Raw genomic sequence first — 27262 nt, forward strand, 5'->3', positions numbered from 1 at the left:
TCTTGCATAATCAATAAACCAGTAACATTCTGACCAACATCAAATTTTAATGTGACTTCCTTATTCACAAATGAATAGTGGTTACCAAACTTTTTCAATTCTCGGCTCCCTTACTGAATCTAGGTTTTCCCAGTGTGCTCCCCCCCCTCAAATTCTAACAAGTATCTTTGCGAAATAGCTATTTTTTTTTTAATTAAAAGGGTTTTTTAGGTAAAAATAAATAACACACGTATTTAAGATCACAAAAAAATGTAATTGAACAAATTAATAACACACGTATTTGAGATCACAAAAGAAATGTAATTGAACAAATTCAACTAATTATAATTAGTGGGATGGATGAGCATGTTGATCACTGCACATTTTGTCAAATCTTGGAATCAAACTGGACACAGCCACCCTCATTTCCTTCTCCATATTAATTTTCACTCGATACTTAGTTTTTATCACAGAAAACCCAGCTTCGCACAAATAAGTCGCAAATGGAATTAAATTCTCTGAGCTTTTGGGATATTCATCTTTTACAGATATCCAAAATTCAGTTAATTTCATGCTGCTAAATTTTGTTTTCAATGTATTGTCACAAGACAACACAATAAGATTTTCTTCTTCTGCAGCAGTAAATTCAGATGGAGCACTGGCATTAAATGGATCTTGAATCCATGCAAATTTATCAGTATTATCATTTTGAAAATATTTCTCAAATCAGATGATAAGCTGTAATAAGTGTTCTTCAAAATGGATTTCATACCTCAAGAAAAATCAAGTCCATTAGAGGTCAAAACCTGTTGCAACAAGGGAAAACATTCTTTGTATCCATCTTCATTCCTTTTTCTTTTCCATAGTTTTAGTTTTTTTAGATTTTTTTTTATAAAAGCTGAAATTTTCTCAATTGACTTTAAAAGGTGCATGTTGCTTCCCTGCAGGGAGACATTCACAGCATTCAGCTTTTCAAAAGTATCACTTAAGTATGCTAGTTTTACCAAAAAATCTTCATTCACAAAATTTTCGGTATACTTGTGGTCTTCCTCGTTAAGAAAAATATAAATTTCCTGTCACAGTTCAAACATACGAGACAAAACATTACCATGAGAGAGCCACCGTGAAGTGCTGTAGTACAACAAAGACGTGTGCTCAGACCCCATATCCTCACATAGTTTTTTGAAAAACCTTGCCTTCAGTGGACGAGTTTTTATAAAGTTTACTACAGTCACTACATATTCTATGACCTGGTTCAATGTAGGACTTAGATATTTTGACGCGAGTGCTTCCCTGTGAATAACGCAATGGGTTCAAAGTGCATCATGGACTTTGCTTTGAATAAATGTCTGCAGTCCTCCATAACAGCCGGACATAGAGCGAGCACCATCAGTACAGACACCAGCACACTTAGTCCACTCAGAATTATTTTCGGATGTAAAAGTATCAAGGATCTCGAACAAGTCTTTAGCCTTAGCACCAGCAGTGATACTTTTACAAAAGAGAAGGTCTTCTACAATGTTATCACCATCTATAAACCGTACATAGCATATCATGTGAGCATTACTATTATTATCTGTGGCCTCATCCAGCTGCAACCCAAGTTCCTTCCCTTTTATTTTTTTAATTAAGTGGTCATTGAGGTCCTCTGCTATGTGCTGTATTCTGCGACTGATGGTGTTACTGGACAAAGGCACTTTTGAAAGCAGCTTCCCAGCAGACTCGCAGATCATAATGTTCACCGTATCTACAGCAGCTGGTAGAATGAGTTCTTCTGCGATGGTATGCGGCTTCTTACATTTTGCGATTCTATGTGCCACCTTGTAAGATGCTAACAAAGCATTGCTTGGTATTTATGCCTTCTTATAAAAACTACCTTTTTGTTGATTTAACTCTTTTAACTTTCTGGTAAAGTAGTCATGAGATTTACTAACCATTCTGGGATGAATGGTTTCTAAATGGAATTTCAACTTACTTGTTAGCATGCACTCTACGGCCTCTCTTCACCATTGACTTTTGTCGACGTAAAACCAAAGTCCAAATAACTGTCATCATATTTTCTATATTTGTGGTTCTTCACACTGTTGCCACTGGTTGATAGTGTGCCACCTTTATTTTCACTCTCACAACACGTATTACTGTTTAGTAAAAAAAACAATTCATTTTTAAACATACATAGGAGGAGAAATACTTCAAAAACTTCACTTGACTTAATATCACAACAATATTCAGTTGATGCAATCTCTGAAAACGAATTCAGCACTAAGACCACGTGATACTGACAGCTGTTTATATATGAAATGTCATGTGATTTTTAAACATTTGTAATTGTAACAGGATACAGTTCTCTGTTTTATAGCTGTCAAAACAAACTCTCTGATCAACACAAACTGCCGACTGCAATCATTACAAAACGGACCTTAATTCAGTAATATAGCAGACGTCTAAAAGTAATTCTAGAACTTATTAAGACAGTACTGTCACGTTCGATTATCTGCAAACAAGACAAACAAAAACTCATCCATCTCGACAAGTAAAACGCAACCAACAGGCGTTTTGCACAGGACTGCCTTTGTAGAACATAGAAAAAATAACTAACTAAATTGGAAATGATGTATAATTAACAACATATTGTGTTTAAGACAGCCTAAAAGGAATAAATCACATTATCTTCTCCCGTTTGTCCCAACTGTACTACTTTGGTGCCTCATTATTAACTGCAGTGGACATAGTAAACTGCTCTTTCTCATTTTTCCTTTTCTATTTTTTTAGAAAACAAACATCCCATTTTCAGACGTCTTGTTAAATGTTCAGCCATGAACATTAAATAAAGAACCCTCCTAGTAGCATAAAAACAGCTTTCACGATTAGGACTCACTAAGCCAGTCCCACTTTCTTCAGCCCTAAACAGCAAATTTTCTTCCTGTTACCCCACCTACCGCTTTTGTTAATACATGCCTTACTGCAGACCCCGCCTACAATCCTCTGATTCAGTCAATCTAGGTCTTCGCTTTTAAAATAAAGATCTTGGTTAAAGTCCAGTAGCACAGCTCTAAAGAAGTGTGCTGTTAAACTTGGAATGAAACCTAAATCCAGAGGTAAACTGTACCCACACATGCACATTAGTCATGCTACTCCAGCTACATCCATTTCTTTAACATCTCCATCAAGATCTTATCCACATTTGAAATTTAACACTTGACTACACGCTGACCACATCAGTATTTTCAGCCACAGTAGACACGTCCCTCGATTACATCGAGCCAATAGGGACAGAGCTCGCTTACACTTCTCAGATTGTTGACATGTTCTGCAATTATGACGAACCAACCGAGGATGGAATATCACAACCCTAATAATTAGTTAAAGCTCAGCAACAGAATGAAAGTGAGTTACTGGTTCACACCAGGTCACATTGAAATAAACAAATTATGAAAATTTTGTAATTATTATAATACAGCTTAAAACATGTTGGAGAAAATATATTATTACTGCAATTAATCTAATTATTAATTAACAAATAATAATAATACAATGTTAGTAAATAATTTGCACATTACTACAGCATTCTGGGCATAACCGATCATTCCTGATCCTAAATGTAAAAACATTGCCCATTTTTGTGGAATTTTTAAAATGACCATTATTCTGGCTACAAGCACTGACTAAGACATATCTGCACCCACAAAAGGAAAAATGAATAGTGATATGAAGTCAATGCATTGTTTTCTAAAGTAGATGTAGCAACGTTTTATGAACAAGTATCACAAGATTATTCCAAAAGCTATGTCTTGATTAACATACTATGAGGTGAGTTTTTGTATAACAGGTTATCATTTGGCTTGACCTCCTCAACTAATTGTCAAAGAATAATGATCATTTTTTTTGAAGAGTTTAATGTAGTTTTGCACTTCAATGATTTGCTGTTTCATGTAAGGAATTTGCTCCAATATAGAAGTCTAATATAAAAAAGTGAAAGCAAGTTTTAATACTTCAAAGTAAGATGTCCAGAATACTACAACAACCAGACTAAAGCCGCATTTATAGTTCTTTCAGTTTTATCACAGTGCACTGTATTCAGATATGTACCGGAATATTTTCATCTTTCTAGAACTTTATTCAACATAGTGAGTGTAGAATTAAACCAAAAGTAAAAAAAAATAGTGTGCATTGTTGTGTGCGCGTGTGTGTGTGTGTGTGTGTGTGTGTGTGTGTGCGTGTCTGTGTGCCTATGTGTTTATGAATGAGTGACTGAGAGAGAGAGAGACAGAGGGAGTGAATGAGAGATACAGATACCACACATACCAATGTATTAAGAATGCAATGTACTGTTCAGCAGGATGGATTAACAATAAGAAGTTTATCAGTCTAAGCTTATTAGTTTGCGGCGCCTCTATGAGGAAGCTGCGGCTCCCCAGGGTGTTGCAGCACACACTTTGGGAACCCCTGTAATAGAATACTCCAGTGTAGGCATATCAGATAATTGCTAAGCACTTCAAAATTTTTTTCTTACTTTGCATTTTGGTACCATTGTGCATTATTTATTTATTTATTTATTGTATATTTGATTACCAGGTTTGTCTGATTGGGCAATCAGGTGCCTGTTTTCAGCAGAGACTCAGGGAGAAAAGCTCCACATACATGACAATCATAAAAATACAAAATACAAAAATACAAGAGCTCTACATATATGATAAAATACAAAAGTCAGAGATGAGTACAAATTAATAGAGCAAACAAACAATATTGCAAACAGTAGCATATCATGGCATAGTCAGCAGCTCTCATTAGAGGCTGTTTGTCCTCAATAAAGGGATTTTCACTATTAGTCTTACTTTATCAGTGTTTAATTTTGAGTCTTCATATGTGGAAGCATGTTGTTCTTCATAGTTAGTGTTGCACTACTGATTCTTAGCTCTTCAGGTCATGCAGAAGCTCCCAGCTGGCCCAATTTCCAGAGTCTTTGTCATAGTAACAGTGGTAGGTATACAAGAAACTGTTGCAGCCTACCAAGGGGTCGTGTCAGAGGCTTGGACCTAGGACTCGGTAGACTAGGGGGCTGCAAAAACTTCTGTCCTGCATCATCTGTCAGCTTAGGACTAGAGCTGGAGCTTTCTGAAAAACATCACAATCCTTGGTCTTTTTGCCTCTCTGTTTGGAATGACAATAGCAGAAACTGGTGTTTTCAAAGACACGGCTGTAGCAGTGGTTTGTGACACTATTAGGGAAACCAAAGACCAGGACTCCATGTGGGCGACTAATACCTTGGCCCTATATTTAAGGTTTTTGCATGCAATTTTACACAGTCAGGACAATTAGAGATGTTGTACTGAGGCCCCAAACTGAACAGACAAAACAAATTAAAATGTTTATGTGGAATTTGCTTCCCACACTTCAAGCAACTATTGACCTTTTTAAATGGTAAATTAGTACAGGAAAATTTTCGTTGGGTACTTATCTGACTCGAAAGGAGACAGTCTTGAAAAATGAACTGACCGATGAACTGTGAGTGTTTTGAACACACGTGAAGCACATGAGACAGCATGGTTAGAAAGAACTGATGCTGGTGTCAACAGATACTCTTCTTTTACCCTGACTTCCAGATGTCGGTCTTTGGACATCTGTTGGCTAGGGATGATGCAGAGACTCTGGAAATCAGGTCAGTTGTGGGCTTCTACTTGGCAGGAAGACCCAGGAATCAGTAATGCAACATTGATCTACTCAGATATCTATAATTATGGTAAATGGGGCACAACTGTACTAACTGTGTATCTCAGCTCTGCATCTCTAATTTTACAATTGCTTTTATTTTGTTTAATGTCATTATTCTTTAGTCTCCCTAGGATCATAGGGAGTTACTAGGGTATTGGCCCTGAGGCCCTTTCAAGGGCCTAGCCAATATTTTAGTCAATATTTCGACAAGTCAACACCAGATGCCCCTGTCCAGCCGGGACACAGGTGGAATCCCAGGTGTGTATTTTCTGTTCCCCATCCAGTTATCCAGGTTGTGCTTAGAAAGGGTTAATGAGGTACTCTGCTTGATGTGGGACTGGAATCTATTCCACAGAAGGGAGAGACTCTGGGACAAAGATCTGTCTTGCCAACAAGTCCTGTTGATGTCACACACCAGGATGAGGTTGAGTGTGTGGGTTACTCAAGTGGAGCTTGACTTGCAGATATGCAGCAGTCCCATCAAGACGAGGTCTTAGATTGCTTTGTATACCAGACAGAGGTTTCCTCTGATAAGTCTGTGTGAGACTGAGTAGAGGGACAGGGCCTTTAGCTTATCTGTGTAGGGTAGATGTTTGAGGTCCTGGATTCTCCTGGTGAGGAACCTATGTGGTCTCACCAGCTGCTGCATGTGCTTTGTGAGGTATATGCTGAACGGGTCATTGTTCTCAATAATGGGTCTTATAAAGAAGAATACAGGCATGTTATGACCACCTTGTCCCTGGTTGAGATACCCTTACTAATGAGGTGGGCCATGTAGAAAGCTTTCCATACAACAGAGGCAATATGATGGTTAACAGTCAGTTTGCTGTCAGCCTGGGTGCCCAAGTCCTTCATGACTGATTCCATGCTTAGGACCTTGTTATTAATTTGATAATTTGTGGGGACATCACTCTCTCCAAAGGGGATGAGGATACATTTTTTGGCATTCAGTTTAAGGCCATTTTTCTGGCACCAGTCATTTGTTTGGGTGAGACCCTCTTGGAGAATGTCTATATCACTAGGGGAATTGATGACAGCACCCAGCTTGCAGTCATCTGCAAACTTGGTCAGCCATAGCCCACTGGTTTTGGTCTGCCCCTCTGAAAAGTATATCCAAAACAATAATGGCCCCAAGACTGATCCTTAGGGTACACTGCTTATTATGAGCTGACTGCTTGAGGTGGCTTCTCCTATTTTGACTAGGTCGGTTTTGTCAATGAACCAGTTTGCTACCCATCTGGTAACATACAGATTGATGCCTAGTTGAGAGAATTTATGTATTCTACCTGAGTGGGGAATAGTATTGAAGGCTTTGGCCGGGTCAAGGTAAGTAGTTTGCACCGTCTTCCCCTCGTCCATGGCTTTGGTGACTGTCTCAAAAAAGTCAACCAAATTTAACAGGCATGACCTCCCCTTGATGAAACCAAACTGTGTGGGATTGAGTGTCTGGAGGTTGCCAATCTCCTCTTTAATGAGTTCCATGATAATCCATTTCATGACCTTGCAGATCAGGCTTGTTAGGCTGATGGGGCTATAATTTCCTGGATCTGTGGATGCTCCACCTTTGTGCAAAGTGATGACAGTGGCTGTCCTCCACTTTGCTGGGATGAAGCCAGTACTCGGGCTTTTGTTGAATAGGATGCCTAGTAGTGCTGCACGTTCCTGCCTGAGTTCATGTAGGATGCAGCCTGGGATGTTATCTGGTCCCATGGAAGCTGTATTTTTTGTCTTTGAGAGGGCAGAGATGACTTGCTCCCTAGAGACAAGGGGAGGGGGGCAGATGCTGGAGATGTCCTAATTTACTGATGGGAAGGACAGAGGGATGAAGTTATCACTGAACCTGTATGCCAGCAGGTTGGCTATATCTACGGTGTTTGTGTATGTGGTGTCCTTCACCACCAGTTCTGAGCAGATCTGGGTGCTTCCCTTGAGGTTGCGGACATAAGTGAAGAAAGCCTTGCGACTGTCTTTAGTAGATGTGGCCAATTTGGACTTGACGTTTGCTTTGGAGGATTTCACTAGTGCTCTTATTTGCTTGTTAAGGTTAAGAAGAGATTGCTTCCAATTAGGCACCTGCTCCTTCTTGGTCCTGGACAGCAATTTTTTCCTTGTATTATAGAGTTTATTTATTGCAGATGTCCACCAGACAGGTTTACTCTTCCTTGAGGAAGATGATTTTGGCCTGTCGAGGTATTCCTGATTCCGTGCAGCTATATAAATGCTTACATAGTACTTTGGTGTAGGTTTGGACATATGTGCCAGTTCCTTTAGAAGGGCGGAGGGCTGTGAAGCTGTTTATACCTTCCCTCAGGAGGTTGTAATCCGCTTTGGAAAAGTTTTTTTTTTTTAAACCCTAGATGGGGGGGGGGGGTCAGTGGAGATGGTGACTTTGAAAGTGACTGCTTGGTGGTTGGATCTTACCAGGGAGGATGACACTGTAGGGATGCTTCAGTGGTTACTCATGTTGGTTAATACCAAGTCCCTATATTTTCACCTCTTGTGGGGATGTCGACCAGCTGGTCCAAGGCATTTGCACTGACAAAATCAAGGAATTTCTGGGCATTTGTGTTTTGGCATGAGTAGTTCTTCCATTCTATGGTTGGATAGTTATAGTTGCCCAGGATCAGGGCAAGGGGTTGAATCTTGATAGATTCAAAGAGGTCCAGATAGGTGGAGTGGGCATCTTGAGTCAAAGGTGGGGGCCTGTAGCTAGCTATGATTTGAATAGGGGTCCTGTCAATGGTTAACTGCTCCTGGAGTGTCTCCTGTGTGTCATACATACCTGGAGTTATGTATGTCTTTTATATATATATATTGGAACACCACCTCCTTTTGCTTTGCTGCCCATGGTTTGGGATCTGAATGTTTGATAGGATGAGTAACCTGATATGGCTGGAGTGCTCTTCGCAGCTTTGAACCAGGTTTCTGTGACTGCACAAATGGCAGCATCTTCCAGGGTTAAGAATGCTTGCAGTGAGTGCAGTTTCATGTTTAGACTCCTTGCGTTTGGCAGCATGACCTTTAATTTGCATTTTGATGAAATGTTCATGTTAGTAGTTTTGACCTCATGGCATTGCCTAAAAGAAGCACTATGGGGGAGGCAAGAGCCTTTGCTAGAAGCCTGAAGCCCAAGGGAGACAGATGCAGGCCATCTCTGGCAAAGCATCGTGGTTTGTTAGTCATGTCTTCCCAGGTGGTCAGGTACTGGATCCCCTTGGAATGACACCAGAAACTAAACCAGTTGATCTGATGTTGTTAATCTTCATTCATTCCTTACTGATGGGTGTCTGTTCCGTCCTCGGAACTGAGTTGGTCTTATACCAAGCTCGTGCCAGCCAAAAACATTTGAGCTAAGCTTTATCCATAGTGCCCTTCTCCCAGTTACCTCAGATCTCATCTGCCGGGTTGCCGAAAACCTGTGTCAAGCCAGCTCTCAAATAAGCCTAGGTAAAGAAGTTTTTCTAATATTTCTGAGAATCTTTTTCACTCTTCTATTTAATCGATAGTTTTACCCTTTTCCTTGGAAACCTTTTTACTTCTCCTACTGCTCTTTTGTTACCCCTTTTGAGCTATTTCTTCGTATACCATTGTTGGTATCCCTTCTCCCTTACCCTTGTGGTAATTTCTCTAATACCATTGTTGGTATTCCCTCCCCTTCCTTTCTTTGTCCTTTCTTTTTCCTTTAAAAAAAAAATATTTCTCTATCGTTCATTTCTGTAGTCATGCCAGAAAAAAAAGGAGCGTCTAGTTTCAAACAGTGGACCAGTGTGGCCATAAGATGCTGAATTTTGATTCTCACACATCTTGTGTTTATTGTCTAAATGTACCTCATTTAACGGTTCAGCCTCCCTGTGATATTTGTCGAGGGTTCGATTCTAGAACCCTTAATGAGCCTTTGCGCCGGAGGGTTCTTCCCCTCAAAGCAAATCACATAAAAAGAGATCACATTCGGTTCCATCTTCACCCAGTGAAAAATTAGAGAAACTTAAGTCTAAACTTTTAAAAGTGGCTACTGCACCAAAAATGACCTCTGCGACACCTTCCTTGTTACCGTCTACGAAAGTTGTGCCATCGGCACTGATTATCATTTTGGCACCAAGAACTACGGCACCAACAATGCAACTCCAAATTTTGTCGCCCCTGGTGCCATCCAGTGATTTAGCTTCGACACCGACCACAACACCGTGTACAACCTTTTCTAGCCCAGAAAAAACTGACTCCTCTTACTCAAGTCTCCACTGAGCCTTCAGTGCTGTTGGAGCCTTGGACCTGATATTCTCCAAAGGTGGATCCTTTTCTAGGGCAGCAGTTCGGCACCTTCCTAGAGTGACCCGACTCCCCCTTGGGAATATCCACTAAATCAACCAGGAGCCTTTTGAAACTTCATGTGGTACGTCTTGTTGATCATCTGCTTACAGCTAGAGGGATTTCTACACCATCCAAAACCCCCCTCCCATTAGGAGTTTGGGGTACTTCTTCAAGGACTCCAGCTTACTCTCCTCCTTTGACCTCGGAGAAATCATTGAAGACCCTGGAACCGACATCTGTTTCGGTACCCATGACTATGGTTCCACTGGTGGACCTCACTGTGGTTACAGAGTTGACCCTTTGGCCTTCGGTTCAGTCAGAACCGAGCCTTTCTCAGGATCGCGGTTGGACTGCGACTCCTCTGGTTCCAGGAGCGGCTCTGATTTTTTTCTACTGCACCATCCTTGGTTCCAGGGGTTCTCGTGGTACTGGCTACTCTTGAGACTCCATTCCTGGGAACTGGTTCGCTGGAGCAGGGTGTGACCCCGGTTCCAAGGTTGTCATTCTCACACTCGGTTCCATTTTCTCCCAGTGATATGTTAGAGAAACCTAAGTCTAAACTTTTAAAAGTGGCTACTGCACCAAAAATGACCTCTGCGACACCTTCCTTGGTGCCGTCTACTAAAGTTGTGCTGTCGGCACCGATTATCATTTTGGCACCAAGCACTATGGCACCGACAATGCAACTCCAAATTTTGTCTCCCCTGGTGCCGTCCAGTGATTTAGCTTCTGCACCGACCATGACACTGTCTACAACCTTTTATAGCCCAGAAAAACTGACTCCTTTTTCCCACGTCTCCACCGAGCCTTTGGCGCCGTTGGAGCCTCGGACCCGATATTCTCCAAAGGTGGATCCTTTTCTGGGGCAGCAGTTCAGCCCCTTCCTAGAGTGGCCCGACTCCCCCTCAGGAATATCACTAAATCAACCAGGAGCCTTTCGGAACTTGATGTGGTGCATCTTGTTGATCAGCTGCTTACTGCTAGAGGGATTCCTACACCATCCAAACCCCCCCCCCTCCCATTAGGAGTTGGGTGTACTTTTCCAAGGACTCCAGCTTACTCTCCTCCTTTGACCTCGGAGCAGGCATCAAAGACCCTTGAACCGACGTCTGTTCTGGTAACCATGACTATGGTTCCACTGGTGGACCTCACTGTGGTTACGGAGTTGACCCTTTGGCCTTCGGTTTAGTCGGAAACGATCCTTTCTCAGGATCTTGGTTGGACTGAGACTTCTGTGGTACTGGGAGAGGTTCCGATATTTTTCTATGATGCCATCCTTGGTTCCAGGGGTTCTCTTGGTACCGGCTACTCCTGAGACTCTATCCCTGGGAACTGCTTCGCTGGAACGGCGTGTGACCCCAGTTTCGAGGTTGTCATTCTCGGTTCTGAGCTCCCATCCCTCTTCAGGTGGCCCTGCGTTCCAGGCGACGGAGAGGGCACTTGCCACTGCTGGCAAATCGTCGACGTTGGACTACCCATTGAGTCCTCCCTCTCAGCCACAACTGACACAAGCCACTGTTATGGGACATCGAGCACAAGAGCATCAGGAGACCCTATCGCAGGGTGCCCCTTCTTCTGAGTCCTCTACAGGAACCCCTTCTGAAGAAGGACCTAGGAAGAAATCATGCAAGAAGAAGCATGTTGACTCCCTCGAGGAGTCTGTCACTGAGGATACAGACTACAATAAAGGGGAAGGGTCCCCATCCCCCTGAAGATGTCTCCTTTGGAGACATCCTTGAAATCTTAAAACAGAGGGGTGATTGGAAGCCCTCCAACCCTTCCTCTGAGGAATCTGTCTTTCTGCAGGCTTTTTGTGCTCAACCCTCTACCTCTTGGGTGACCCCACCTGCAGACGAGCTGTCACAGCTCATGGTGCAGGGGGCTTGGAAGAATCCTGACACTGTCAAACCGATCCTGAAGAGACCAGATAAAATGTTATCACCCCTGGAAAAGAACCCACACTGGTCTAAGGCCCTTCCAGTGGATGCTATGGTGGTGGCAGCTGCCACGAGAAAGGAGCTCGCAGAGGAGAGCCAGACACTCCACCCACCTAACAGGGAGCCCCGGGTGGTGGATCGACTAGGGAAGCAAGTGTTTGCATCATCAACCTTTGCTATTAGGTCCTTGAACTATCTGGCACATTTTACTAGGCTCAAAAGAGATCTAGTTTCTAAACTATCTGGAACCTTAGTAGGATAAGTGCCTGATGAGGTATGTGACAACATTGCCTCGCAGCTAGATACCCTAGAATCTATATCTAACTCATCCATGTGGTTAATATCCCATGCAACCGAAGGGGCGGCTAAAGCTGCGGGTTCATGTTTAGTCATGAGACGCCACACCTGGATGTGCCTGCGTGATTTCGCAGACCCCTTTAAGTCTTCCTTCCTTAATACTCCTGTGGAAGCATCTTCTCTATTCACCCCTAAAGTGAAAGACACTTCCTTTTTGTGACACACGTGGAGAGTTCTCTACCAGAGGCAGAGGGGGTAACTCTAATGGAAGATGCCCCTACAGAGGCAGGGGGGCCCGTGCAATCAGGGGTCCAGAGATTCTTTCGCCGAACAGCACTATCAGCGCTCCTGAAGAGCGGCCTGATTGCTTTCTTCTAGAAGCAGTTGGGGGACGTTTTTCCCAGCACCAAACAGCCTGGCATTGCATAACCACAGATTCTTGGGTGCAGAGGATAATCACCAGTGGCTACAAAATCCCACTGAACTCTTTTCCAAATCCACAAAAACATATTCCCGATGTTTCACCCAGTCAAAGGGAATCAGCAGCCATAGAGATAAAAAAGGTGTGTCAAAAAAAGAGTCATCCAAACAGTCACACCAGACCAAATAGGATCCGGATTCTACTCAAGATTCTTTTTATTGCCAGAAAAGACAGGGGACTGGAGGCCAATTTTGAATCTAAGTGTTTTGAACAAGTTTGTTACCCAAACAAAATTCCAGATGGTCGCGGTTCAGTCCATTCTTCCATTCATGGAAAATGATGATTGGATGTGCTCTATGGACCTTCAGGATGCGTATCACCACATAAAAATGGACAAGCGCTCCAGAAAGTTTCTTCGCTTCTGGCTAGGAGCCAATCATTACCAATTCCGGGTTCTGCCCTTTGGACTCTCTTCAGCTCCCAGAGTGTTCATAAAATGTATGGTAGTGATTACAGTTCACTTGAGACTACAAGGATTCCGAGTGTTTCCATACTTAGACAATTGGCTTCTCACCGCCCCCACCAAGCGTCTCCTGGAAAAAGCCCTGAACTACACCCTGACATTGACAAAAACCTTAGGAATATCGATAAATTGGGAGAAAAGCAACCGGACTCCTACTCAGAGCTTAGATTTCATAGGAACAGTTTTCAATACCTAATCTTGCCAGGTGTCTCTTCCGGATCACAGATGGCAAAGACTAAGGGCTCACCTCTGAGTGACATGAGGACATGGTCTCAGCTCGAGAGGTCCTTCAACTTCTAGGTTCAATGGTTGTGGCAATCACCATTGTTCCACTTGCAAGTTTACACATGAAACTCTTTCAGTGGCTTCTTTTGTCTCAGTATTATCCGAATCATCATCTATTATCTTATCAAATAAATTTTGTGGTGGATGAAGCTGGATGCAAATCTTCTGTCTGTCCTTCTGTCTGGAACAATTGCCATTCAATCAGACAACATGGCAGTTGTCTGGCATATCAACAAACAAGGGGGGAACCAAGTCCTACCTTTTGTGTCGAGAGGCCACAAGAGTGTGGCAATGGGCGATAGCTTCCAACTGCTTTCTGATCACAGTGCACATTCCCAGGGATTCCAACTTGATTGCGGACAAACTGAGCAGATGTATCCTTCTGCCCCATGAGTGGTCCCTCAACCAAACCATAACGGCGAAGATCTTCAGCCATTGGGGCCAGCCTTGCTGTGATCTTTTTGCCTCCCCAACAAACCACAAGTGCAGCAACTATTTTGCTGTGATCCCCGCGCAGGGGGAGTCCCCAAGGGACGCTCTGATTCACGACTGGCCCACGGGATTTCTATACACTTACCCTGCTTTTCCCCTAATCCCAAAATTTCTGAAGAAAGCCATCCAGTTGAAAAGCAAAGTGATCCTCATTGCACCCTATTGGGCCAGTCAAGTATGGTTCCCCTTTCTTTGGCCTCACCTGCTAGACAAGCCATGGATCCTGGATCCAACTCCAGATCTGATCGCTCACCCCCAAGGGTTGATTCACCCGAACATAGCCAGTCTCAAGCTGACGGCTTGGTTTCTCCACTTCCAGTAATTGCCAGGCAGAACAATCTTTCTTCCCTGGTCCGTGACTTTATCCTGGCTTCGCAGAATCAATCCACCAGGAAAATTTACCATAATAAGTGGAAAAGATTCTTAATATGGCCAGAGCAAAGAAAACTTGATCCTTATTCAGCTCCAGTTAATATAGTTTTGGATTATTTGTCATTTTTTTTCAAAGCAGGAGCTGCAGGATCAGCCATCCATGTTCATTTAGCTGCCATCTCCAATTTTCATAATGGTTTCAAGGACTCTTCTTTAATCTCCCATCATCTCTGCAACACTTTCCTAAAAGGGATATCTCATATTAGACCACCCATTAAGGAACCCACCGAACCATGGAGTCTCACATTAGTTCTTCAAGCTTTAACACAACCCCCTTTTGAACCTGCTGCTACCTGCGATAGCAAGTTCTTATCCTGGAAGTCCTTATTCCTAGTGGCCATTACCTCAGCTAGACGTATTTCCGAGCTTCAGGCCTTATGTATTAAACGTCCTTAAATAATTTTTCATAAGGACAGAGTATCACTTCGGACAAATTCCTCCTTTCTACCCAAAGTTGTTTCAAATTTAACAGTAAACCAGTTTAGTGACCTGCCAGTTTTCTTACCTAATTTCTCAAACAAAGGAGAATATTACCTTCACCTTTTAGATGTACATAGGCAATTGAGATTTTATCTTGACAGAACAAAGGAAATCCGCAAATCAGACCAATTGTTTGTATCCTTTTCAGGCCCCAAATTTGGGAAAGCTATTTCTAAAATAACTCCATCCAAATGGCTAAGAGATTGTATACTCCTGGTGTATCAACATTCAGAAAACCCTATACCAGGCAAAATCAAAGCACATTCCACCAGCTCTGTGGCAACTTCAATAGCTTTTCATTCAAGGGGATTTATGGACGATATCTGTGGAGCTGCAACATGGCCTGCTTCTCATACTTTTATCTCTCATTACAAATTGGATCTGATCTCCAGGGGAAGAGCTTCTTTTGGTTCGATGGTGCTGAGGAATATTCTTCCATAAGGGCCACCCAGGCGTATAAGGTAGCTAGGGACTCTGTCCCATCAGTAAGGAATGAATGAAGATTAACAACATCAGATAAAGAAGTTATGTCTTACCGTAACGTTCCATCTGTATTGTTCATCTTCATTCATTCATTACCTCTCACCCTCCTTCCCCCTCCTAGAGGCTCCTGGGGAATTATCTGGGTCCAAATATCACTCTAGAGAACTTGCTCAGAAATAGCCTCTGCTTTTCTTATCACGTCAAACTCGATCTGAGGTAACTGGGAGAAAGGGCACTATGGGTAAAGCTTAGCTCAAGAGTTTTGGGCTGGCACGAGCTTGATATAAGGCCGACAAGGTTCCGAGGACGGAACCGACACCCATCAGTAGTGAATGAATGAAGATAAACAACACAGATGGAACATCATGGTAAGACATAACTTCTTTTTAAAGTCAGTCATTTTCTTTTTTATAATGAGGCATCATTCTGGATGACAGAATACTGCTTAAGGCTAGAAACATACCTGCCTGGGATACATATTCAGCAAGCTCGATTATGTCTGTCTTCATATAGTCCAGGGAAGTACATCTCAAGTCATTCACTCTGACATGGACTTTGACAGAGTCATAACTGTACCTGTTGTTGTGAGACTTGAGTGAATGGGTGATATGGCAGATTCTAGCACCCGACAAACAACTAATCGTGACTTTCTTCTTATCCGGCCTGGTGAGAGGCACGTCTGTGTGTCTTACAATAGAGTCTCCTATGACTAATATGTTGGGTTTATGTTTAGGCCTTAGTAGCTGCGAGAAACAGGTATGTGGACTCTGTGTGGTGTGGTGGGCAGTGGAGTTTGCATGTCTTTTTTCCTAGGCAGTCTCTTTTGTTTGGGTATGTTTTTGTTGAGGACCTTCGCATATGTGGGTGTGTGTTGTGTAGGTGTGGGTGGTGTTTGAGTTGTGTTGTTTGTGTTGACAGCCTTCTCGGTACGAGATATACTGGCTTGCAAGAGAGAGAGAGCATTGACTCTAGATTCTTAATGTAATTGCATCTCTCAAAAATTGTGTTCCTAGGTGGTAGTAGTAGAGGGTTGTCTGTGCACATGAGGCACTTGCTACAGTGTCTCAGGATGCCCATATCAACCAGACTGGCAGGAGAAAATTTATGAAATTGTCCATCCATATTTGTCAGAAACTGAGGGAGAGAGGCCAGAGAGAGCTAACAGGGTAAAGGGTGGAAGGTCTAAGAGTAGTACTACTAGGTGATCACACAAGTGCTACTAAGGGAAAATTTGTAACTGGAATACGTCACAATGGGTTAAAAACAGTGCAGCTGTAGTTCTGGATGCAGCAATCCTGTATCAGACTATGCTACTCAATTTAAGGGTTAAGAACACAGTAAAACTTACAAAAGCACATATTAACCACGTACAGACAAAAGCAGAACTCACAGTATGAAAAAATACAGTAATGAAATGCAGTAAGTGCAATTAAACAGTAATGAATTGCAGTAAATAGCAGTGAAATACAGTTAAGCAGTAATGAAATGCAGTTAATCAGTAAATTGCTTTAAAACAGTGCAAATGTGATAAATTAACTCACAATCACAACAGTAAAAACAGCTCAAAGTATAAGGCTAGCGACAGGCAGAAACAAATGCAGCAAACTAAATGCAGTTAAACACGTAAGCACAAGCAAAATTCATTCAGTCTCACTTTGTGTTGTAGAACCATACCAGTATGTCATCAGCTGTGTTAACTCTGTAATTATTGATGAAATAGCTGTCTAAACACTTCAAATGCTAAGTACCAGATGGCAGTCTTTGGTATTGTACACCTTCCAACAGGAAAATTAAAAGTGTGCAGCTTGGAATTTAGCTCACTTGTTATTTACCAAAGTGCATCATATTTGATCTTTTATAATGATAGGGTGTCTCCCATAACAAATCCAGCCTTTTTTCCAAGGTAGCTTTAGAGATTTCCTTAAATCAGACTGTTTATCTACCTATACTTTTTCCTAATTTCTCAAATAAGGGACAGTATCTCCTGCATTTGTTGAATGTTCATCAGTTACATTTCTTTTTGCACCACCCAAAGGATTTCAGGAAGTCTGACCAGCATTTTGTGTCCTTTTCAAAAACTAAACTAGTAACCAGCATTTTCAAGGTTATGTTGTCCAGGTGGTTTTCCAATTGCATCCCATTTGTCTACAGAGTCAAGGGTCTTTTACTACGTATTAAACCTAAAGCACATTCAACAAGGGTGGTAGCAACCTTTATGGCTTTCTTTTCTAGGGTTCCTATTGCTGATATTTGTGCGGTGGCTACTTAGCTCACAGTTCACACATTTGTCTTTCATTACAAGATGGAACTAAAGTCTAGGGCTACGGCTTTGTTAGGTTCCACCATGCTGTGGAATATCCTCCCATACTTCTCATTGCTTTGTATTATCTCTATTGTGTTTACATGTGTACTTAACATCTCCTCCATCTCCTGCATTTTTTTATTGTTTGCAGCCACATGTTTCTGTAATGTTCCACTTAGCTTCACTCTTTTGGCATGCTTCTGGTCAATCTTTTCTCCAGTATGCTGTTTTGCATAATGACGGCACTCATTTCCTCCAATTTTTTCCTGATGGTTTTCCTGTCTTCTTTGTGCACCATAGACATTGTGGTTTCCTTTCTCTCAATATTTCTTACTTTCTTTTTGTTTTTTCATTAGATGCCCTCTGGTATTCGTAGGCTGTCACTGTTACCCACTTGTGTATTTTCTCTTCCAGGAAATTGATTTTTGTCGGCAAGTTGATGTTCTCTAAGGTTAGAGCTCCGAATTAGCTTCCAACTCCTATTCTGCTGTCAAAGGAAAAATATACTTTAAAAATGATCAATACACGGTAGGTTCAGGTTAAGGCACTTTAATCTTGCAGCAAGGAGACAAAAACGTGCTAATACAGAATTTGTCTAACTAGAATCAGGAAATACCAGCATTTTTATACATTTTCTAATAAGACATTGCCTACCAAGCTGACGTAGCAGATCACAAGTTTTAACATCATCATTACATAGCAGTTGTTTTCATGCTTTTCTGCTTGTACTATCAATTTTTGTGAGAAACTTCCTAAGAAAAACAACGTGGCCTTGGCTACCACCGGTTAGATATATGCAATGTTACCATTCAAGGTACTACAGCTAATTTGAGCACAAAGCAAGTATAGATTGCAGTTCATTTCTTTAACAGTTCTTTGTCCATCTTTATCTCTTTCTTCTGCAGCTGTGCATGTTTTCATACCACGAACAGAGCTAATTGTTCAAAATCATAACATTATAGAATATAGCTTTGTTTATTTATTGCTTTCTGACCTAGCAGATAATCACCTGTTTTTCAAGTACATTTCCAAAAGGCATAAACATGAATTTCGCTGTGCTAGCAGTTACTACGTCAGAGGGCATCTTGCAAGTTTCAGAAAGCACACTGCAGTTTCAAAAGCATCTTTTAGTCTCATATAAAACTATGCTGTATATAAAATAGTGTATATAAAATAGAATGAAAAACGTGTTAACTCTTTTAGCTTCTAATTAGCATTAAGCATACACATTAATACATATTTTTCTAACATCTGCCAATCCAGAATCCTTTTAATACCTTTGTATTGGTTCTAGAATTCAGAATGCTGACTTTACTAACCATCTTTCCTCTTTTGCCTTCCAGAGGTTTTCTGGTTGCTCTGGATTGGGGACCCTCATTTCGGACCTAAGAATGAATCTCTCAGAAAAAATACGATAGCTCTGATAAAGATTGTCAAAGCTCTAAATCAACCGTGGACACCCAGATCATGGTTAGTGACAACAGGCAACACTGCAGTGTTATATAAACAAATTGGGAAGAGACCAGGTCTACCCTCTTTGCAGACTAGCCATGATTGCCTGGAATCTGGCAGTTCAGCATAATTTAACAGGAATCATGCATTCTGTCAGAGCAGAAAACAATAGCAGACTTTTTAAGCAGATACAGGATACACCTTCATGAGTGGATGCTGCACCCAGAGGTCTTCCAGTAGAGTCTCCAGCTATGGGGAACTCTCCAAATAGTTCTGTTTGTCTCCTATCTCAGCAGGCAACTGAAACCTGAAACAGTTTTAGTCCAGGACACCTTCCAAAAAGGCTTAGAAAAAAGCCACATCCTCATTCCCCTGAATGAGTGTTCCTTTTAGGCTTTTCCTCCCTTTCCTAATAATCTAGGAGTGAAGATTCTTCTGATGACTCCCTTTTGGCCCAGATAACATTTTTCTCCCTTCTCATGCAACTAGCCAGGGACAGCTACCAAAAACTCTCTAACAGAGTGGACTTGCTCATACAGCACAACTGGATCCCTCATCCATCCTAATATTCAAAATCTCCATCTAACTGTATAGATGATAGGTTTCTGATCCCATTTGTCTGCTTTTTTTTCTGAGATCATGCAGCAGGCATTGAAGGAGGCAAGGAAACTTGCTACTAGAAAACCATACTTAGCCAAACAGAAAATACTTCCTACTTGGTACTACAAAGGAGGGCAAGACCTATCTCAAATGTAGGCTCCTCTGGCTCTTCAGTACCTGTGTGAATTGCTCAATGTAGGCCTAACATACACTCCAATCAATGTACACCTCTGGGCCATTTCCACTTGTTTGCTAGTGGCTCCCCAGTTTGTTATTTATTCCAAATAAAAAAACATTTTAAAATAGGTGTTATGTATTTGGGCACCTAGAAAACAAGTGGCATTTTCTTGGATTCTAAATTTTGTTCTGGAGAAGTTAACCCTATCTTCTTTTTGATTCTGTGTCCAGTTCTTCTCTAAAATTTCTAATTTGAAATATCACTTTGCTTATTACTCTGACTTCTGTCTACTGAACCTGTTTTGATCTTCCTTGAGGACAAGGTGAGTTTTAGAGCTAACCCTTTCTTTTCATCTAAAGCTGTTCCTGAATTTACCATAAACCAGACTGTTCATCTCTCTGTATTCTGTCCTGAACCAAAAAGCAAGGGACAAAGAATTATTTATACCATGGACATCCACAGGCAACTAAGATTCTGTTTGGATATATAATACAAATAATGAAAATGTTTTTAGTACCTTTAGTTTTATATACTGGTCAGGCATATTTTTATCACCTAGAAGAGAAGCTGTGGACAATAATTAATAGAGTTGTTTTGCAATTAAAGCTCATATACATAACACAGGCAGGAAGGGTATAAATCATAGTGGAAGGGGATGATGATGAAGAAGGAGGAAGTTCTAGAAAAAAGGCGAGAGTAGGATTTTGGAAGCAGATCATTACGGAGAATAAGAATAACCGTATAGAGTATTATATTCATTACATTGCAAAAAGTATTCCAAAAACAAAGTCAACAGGAGAATGGAGAAAGGAGAGTTTGCCAACAAGGATGACTGAAAATAGGAGTGGAGAAAATTCACAAAATGGAGCTGGTGTTTACTGGTGAAAACTGGCATAGGAACCAAGAAACTGTGAGCAAGTAACTAGAGACGGAAAGGTAATAGAGTGGGATGAGGCTAAGTGTGAGTTTGCACTGCTTGTTAGAAACTGCCTTCCCTACCAGGGATTGATGTCAGAGTGTGGGCAAAGAGAAAGGTAAAGGGACTCAGTGAAAGACCTGCTGTGGTAGAGATTTTAGTCAAATCTAGAACAGAAGCTGCTGTTAAAAAAGGGATAATTAGTATGGCTCTCAAAATATTACATGGCAAGTATAAGAATCAATCAGAGGTTAGAAAAGGTTGGGAAGATAAACCAGAAAAGCAGTTTACAAAGGAACAATGGAAGAACATAGGTATGGCTCCCAAGTATGCAACAAAATCTAGAAGGTGTATGATTTTTGCATGGAAGTATTTGCATAAGTATTTTTATAGCCCAAGTAGACTTCAAAAAATTTTCCTCAGGTAGATAGCAAAGGATGGATGTGTGATGGAAATGAGTGTGGTAACTGAGAACATGTTTTGTGGGGGTGATATACGTTGATATTTTTCAAAACTACGCTACAGAGTACTCTTTCAGAAATATTGGGAGAGCAGAATTGATAACTAAGGAAATTATTCTACTTGAGGACACATGCTCTGAAGTGCCTAAACATTGTAAGGCCTTATTAAACTTAATGCTATTGGCTGACAAAAAAGCTTTTAATAGAAAATAGAAATCAAAATATAAACCAACTGTAATTGAAGTACTGAACATTGTTAAGGATATAAAAGAACTGGAAATGCGGTCTTTAGATAAGAGAAGGATTACTTAGAAATAAATGGAATTTGTGGGAACTGGACATCTCAGATGCTCAGGTAAGAGCCGCCCTCTCCAAAGCAAAAAACACAGCATCAATGGGACCAGATGGTGTCCCGGGCTGCGTCCTACATGAACTCCAAGAAGAGCTAAACCCAAACATAAAACTACTGTTCAATCTTAGCCTTACTACAGGATATGTACCCAAAGAGTGGCGTACAGCAACAGTGGCCCCTCTCCACAAAGGTGGTGCCTCAACGGATCCTGGAAACTATCGCCCCATAAGCCTGACTAGCTTGGTCTGCAAAGCTATGGAAAGGATCATCATGGACCTCATAAATAAAGATATTGGGGACCTACAGACACTGGATCCTACCCAGTTTGGCTTTGTTAAGGGCAGATCCTGTCTCTTAAACCTGGTCGATTTCTTTGAAACAGTCACCAAGGCCATTGACGAGGGGAAGGTGGTCCACACAGCCTACCTGGACCTCGCAAAAGCCTTCGATACAATACCCCACTCAGGCATTATAGATAAGCTCACCAGCTTAAATATAAACCCCTATGTCACTAGATGGGTTGCAAACTGGCTCAAGGACAGAACCCACATGGTTAGAATTGCTGGAGCCATGTCAGACTCCAAACCAGTTACAAGTGGTGTCCCACAAGGCTCAGTCCTGGGACCTCTCTTTTTCGGTATATATTTCTCGGAGGTACAGGCCAACACGGAAGGACTGTGGCTGACCAAGTTCGCAGATGACTGCAAACTGCCATAATCAACTCTCCAGCCGACACAAGCATCCTCCAAAAGGGCCTCATAGAAACAGACAACTGGTGCCAGAGCCATGGCCTTAAGCTAAACGCCAAAAAGTGTATAGTCATCCCCTTTGGCAAAAACAAAGTGCCCACAAATTACCAAATAGGTGGTAATCCATTAAGTACAGAAGAAGTCATTAGGGACCTGGGGACCCAAGTTGATAGCAATCTCTCATTTGACAACCACGTGGCCAAAGTGGTTAGAAAAACATTTTATATAGCCCACCTAATCATGAAGGGATTCACATCTAGATCAGGGGAGGTCATCGTACCTCTTTACTCATCCCTCATCAGGCCCATAATTGATTACAAGGCCCCTTTTGAGATGTACCTTACCAGACACCTGCAGCAACTGGAAAGACCCCAAAAGTACCTCACCAAGCGGATCAAAGGGCTCAAACAGATGCCATATGCTGCCCGGTTAAAGAAACTCCAGCTCTACTCAGTGGCATACCGCCTGCTCAGAGGCGATCTGTGCCTGACGTATAAAGCCATGTCCAACCCGGAATTAATGGACATGCTGCACCTCAGAAAATCCAAATCCCATCGAGCTACGCTCGAGAGACTTGAACCTCAGCACTGAAATAAATAGGACATGCTGGAGGGACAGATTCATAACCGAGAGGCTCCCTTCACTCTGGAATAAAATCCCAGTCCAGGTTAGGCAGAGTCCCACATTGACTCTCTTCAAGAGGAATCTTGATGAGTGGATGGGAGATTGTAGGTTTACCCCGGCTATCACTTCTGTGTCACTGTTAGACAGAGGCACAGTATACTAACCTCAAAAAAAGGCATAGCAAAATTAATTTAAAATGGGTGGCGAAAGCCAAACACACTCTGGCTAGGCTTATAAATGCCCTAGGGCAGATAGCCTAGTATGAACCTATGAACAATACACGCAGAATAGTATTCAGGAGAAGGAATGAAGTTTTAGAGAAGGCAAAAATTGTACATTATATGTAATAATGGAATGAATGATTGTTGTTAGAAAGAAAACATACGCAATATGTAATGCATGAAAATATTACTATGGTTTGTTCTCTTTTGTATTAATGTATGTGCCTATGTCTTAAGTGGTTATTTAATAAACATGTTAAAAAAAGCATTATTTTTGACAAAATTGAAGGCTAGAAAATCTGTTCAACTTTTTTGTTTCCTATGATGGTAAGAAGAAGGGTCATCCAGGTTCTAAATAGACCATTTCTAGGTGGCTGCCTCCGACTGCTCAGTTTTGCTACACAAACCGTGGCAGAAATCTCCCTGAGGATGTCACAGCTCATTGTCCAGGAGTTATGGCCACTTTTGAAGTTTTTAGAAAGGAGTGGATTTTAGATCTATTCTGGAAGCAGCTACTTGGTCCTCAATTCACACTTTCACTAAGCACTACAATCTGGACTCAGTATCCAGAAGTGTAGCTGGTTTTGCTTAAGCTATTCTGGCACTTTCCATCCATCTTTCTAACCTACGGTAATTGTCCCATGTACAGTTACAGTTACTGCAAAAGTGTTATAATGAAGAAGATAGTACAGCTGTGTACATAAACTTTCTGTAGCAGTAGATGTTTGAATAGATCACTGTTGCAGTGTTAGCATCCTCCTTCCATCCCCTTTTTCTGTTTTTTCCCTATCAGGTGGGGGTATGTCTTTCCTTTTGCTCTTCTAATGTTTCATTCCTTAAAGGTTAAGGCTTAAGCTTCCCTATTTCAGACAAAAAAAACCTCTGAGATTTGACATGTCCTTGAATCCCTGTTATACCACTACGTACTGTTTTGCTAGGGCAGACATAAGGTATGTGAGGAAGGAGCCTGAGTCTTTGTAGACGACCATACATCCAGTATCCTTGGCAGGATACATCTTATATTCTTATTGCTACTGCAACAGTAATCTATTCAACATCAACTTTTATGGTAAATTGTACATAGTTGTTTCTGTTGACTGCCTTTTAAATCATTTTTTATTGTGTATTAAATATTCCTTTGTCTTTAGTGTGCTCTTTTATTGTATAAAGTTTACTTGTTTTTTTCAACTGAGTGTGTATTAAAATTCCTGGCTGATACTAAAATTAGTCCAATGGGATCAGTGCTCTACCCCAGTTAAAAATTGTATAAATAAATGGCAAATTTACATACCTGTACTATCTTTTTAGTGCTGGTTCCAAGCTCAGCAGGACCCGCAAGTAGAAAATCTACTTTTGACTTAGCTTTAGAGCTGTTTAGGCCCCTGCAGTTATCAGGGGCTTGGAAGGAGTTAAGCCCATCTGCATCCCATTGGGGGGGGGGGGGGCAAACTCAAACTGCATTACGTTGGACTCCTTGGGTAGGAGGTTGCCATTACACTACTTTTGCTCAGTGGCAGAAGGACACAATAAGTCTGCCTAATCCAACTTTTTAAAGTGTCATTGACACATTCACACCTGTAGTATTCTTTTTGTATATTTCCGTTTAACACCTATAACTCTTTATGGCATCATCACATTTCTCAGGAGCTGCGTTCCTTATTTGAGTGATTATGCATTGAGAATAAGCAGTATATGACATGGCATGGTGTGAGAAACAATATAACATTAATGCCAGGATACACTGCTTATTAATCACTTTTTTGTCGCTTGTTATTCATATTTTATATTTTGTTCCTCTGGTTGTGGCTCCACTACCTTCACCCATATGGCCCTTTTGCTCCATTGAGTAGGCATCCCTGAGCTAGGCGAGAGTCATATAACCCATTTGTTCCTGCATGAGGTGCCTTATTATCCCATTTGTTCCCCCATTTGGTAAGAATCGGGTGGTAAGGAGCAAACCCACTTAACTGGTCAGTTGGGGCTTCCATCCCCCATTGAAGCATACCCTGTTCTTTACAGCGGCTCATTGAGCACTGCTTCTGTGCTGAAGCCACAGGGAGTGTGCCTCTACACTCTGTCTGGGCTTCAGCTGATGACCTTCCAAGCGAGTACCTAAAAATAAAAGCCAATAGCATTGCCTATCCTGTCTCAATCCTTATAAACAGGTCAGTCCAGGAATCCCATGTTCCCTCCCTCTAGAAAAAGTCACACATTATCTGTCTGCAGAAAGGGGGAAATTCAACATACATTAATAAATTTAGTCCTATAGCAGTCTTATCTCTCCTCGCCAAAGCACTTGAAAAATGTATTCAGAAACAATTGTTAGACTATGTTCTGCAGGAAGAACTCCTATCCCCTACATAACATGGCTTCTGTCCTTCCCATAGTACTAGCACTGCCCTTCTAACCTGTATAGATACTGTCAGTAAAGTTAGAGATAATGGCAAACTAGTCTCTTCCTTATTTCTAGAGTTGGCAAAAGCCGTCAACACAGTTTACCACAGCAAACTTCTACTTTAGATGTCCTGATTAGGTGTCGCTCAGCCCATCCGTCTGTGTTGAAATGCTACCTGTACGGTAGGTATCAGTAAAGTGGCACTCCACACTCTGTCTGTACCTCCCAGTCACCACCAGTGTACCACAAGGCTCTATCCTTGGTCCCCTCTTCTTTAACATTTTCACCAACACTCTCTGTATTTGTACACAACAGGCCATCATAATACAATACACAGATGATTCCACTCTCATTTGCATATCTGACAGCATGGTACACCTCGTAACTCACAACTCATCCTCAACCCAAAAAAAAAAAAAAGACCAAACTACTACTTTTTTATCCAAATCCCTCTTTCATGAAAACAAAATGTAAAGTTCTGTCTCTTGATAATACAACCATTGAAGTCACTTCTCATAGCAAACTGTTAGGGATGATAGTGGATAATAATCTTACATTCAGCCTGCATATACAAAATTGCATAAGAAAAACTCATCAAAACTAGGGATACTTTACAGAGCCAAAAACATTCTTGCAATTAAAACTACACTTGCTACTACTTATCTCCTCCACACTCTTCTTTATGACACTCCCATCCTTACTAACCTCCAGGCTTCACAAAAATTAAAACTTGAACAGTGCTACAACAAAGTTGCTAAATTTGCAGCACTTACCACCTTCAGAACCCACCAATGTATAGCACTGAAAATTCCAAATTGGTTAGAACTGCCACATCAACTAAAATATACACAACTTCATACAGCCTATAAAATTATGCAGGATCCATCTGCTGTTCAGCACTAAAAAACATTTTACACAACTATGTCCCTAGCTGGTCATTGCGATCCAGTCACCAAAACGTCCTGCCTGTCTACAGATCTAGCAAATCTGCTGGGCATTGTCTGTACTCGTAGAAAGTTGCTAAGGCTTGGAACTCCTTACCGATATCCATCAGGTCTATACCTCCCTCTCATCTTTCAAAACCACACTGAAAGACTTCCTAGCAAAATTCTGCCTCTGTTTTTGCTCAAAACCAGGATAAACTATATCCCTAAATGTGAACAAGTATCATTTTTATTCCTTGTACCTCTTTATTCTCCAATCTTCACTTCCTTACTGCCATCTAATTTTCTTCCCTGACTTTCTGTCTAAATATAGTATAAGCCTCTTTTTCCCTCACTTCATATTGCAATTCCTATTTGTATTAGATTAACTTAAATTTAATTTCTCCACAAACTAACATTTCTCTAAATATTAAATGATTGTCATATACCTTGTATCAATTTTTAACCAATGTTTTTATATTATGTCTAATTTGTTATAATTATTTAAACTGCAGATGTTTTTATTTTTGAAGAGTGTAGAGTTGTTTTTAAAAATGTTTTGCAATAATTTGGAGCTTTTCTCCTGGGCCCCCGCTGAAAATGGGCTTCTACCCAGTCAGACTTTCCAAGTAATCAAATGTCAATAAGTAAATAAGTAATTAAAATGTGCATGCTTGCATGCACTTTATGCTCACAGGCTCATGCTCCATGGGTGCAGCACCCAGTGTTTTCACTAAGGA

General features: G+C 41.2%; 1 protein-coding gene across 1 annotated transcript in view; it reads left to right on the plus strand.

The window, feature by feature from the left end:
- The window catches only part of CACNA1D (calcium voltage-gated channel subunit alpha1 D), a 5051180-nt gene that overhangs the window by 2864576 nt on the left and 2159342 nt on the right, over positions 1–27262 (plus strand). The window lies entirely within an intron of this gene.

Source organism: Protopterus annectens, chromosome 7.part0, assembly GCF_019279795.1.
Source record: "Protopterus annectens isolate FY-2018-M chromosome 7.part0, PAN1.0, whole genome shotgun sequence".
Lineage (NCBI taxonomy): Eukaryota > Metazoa > Chordata > Ceratodontiformes > Protopteridae > Protopterus > Protopterus annectens.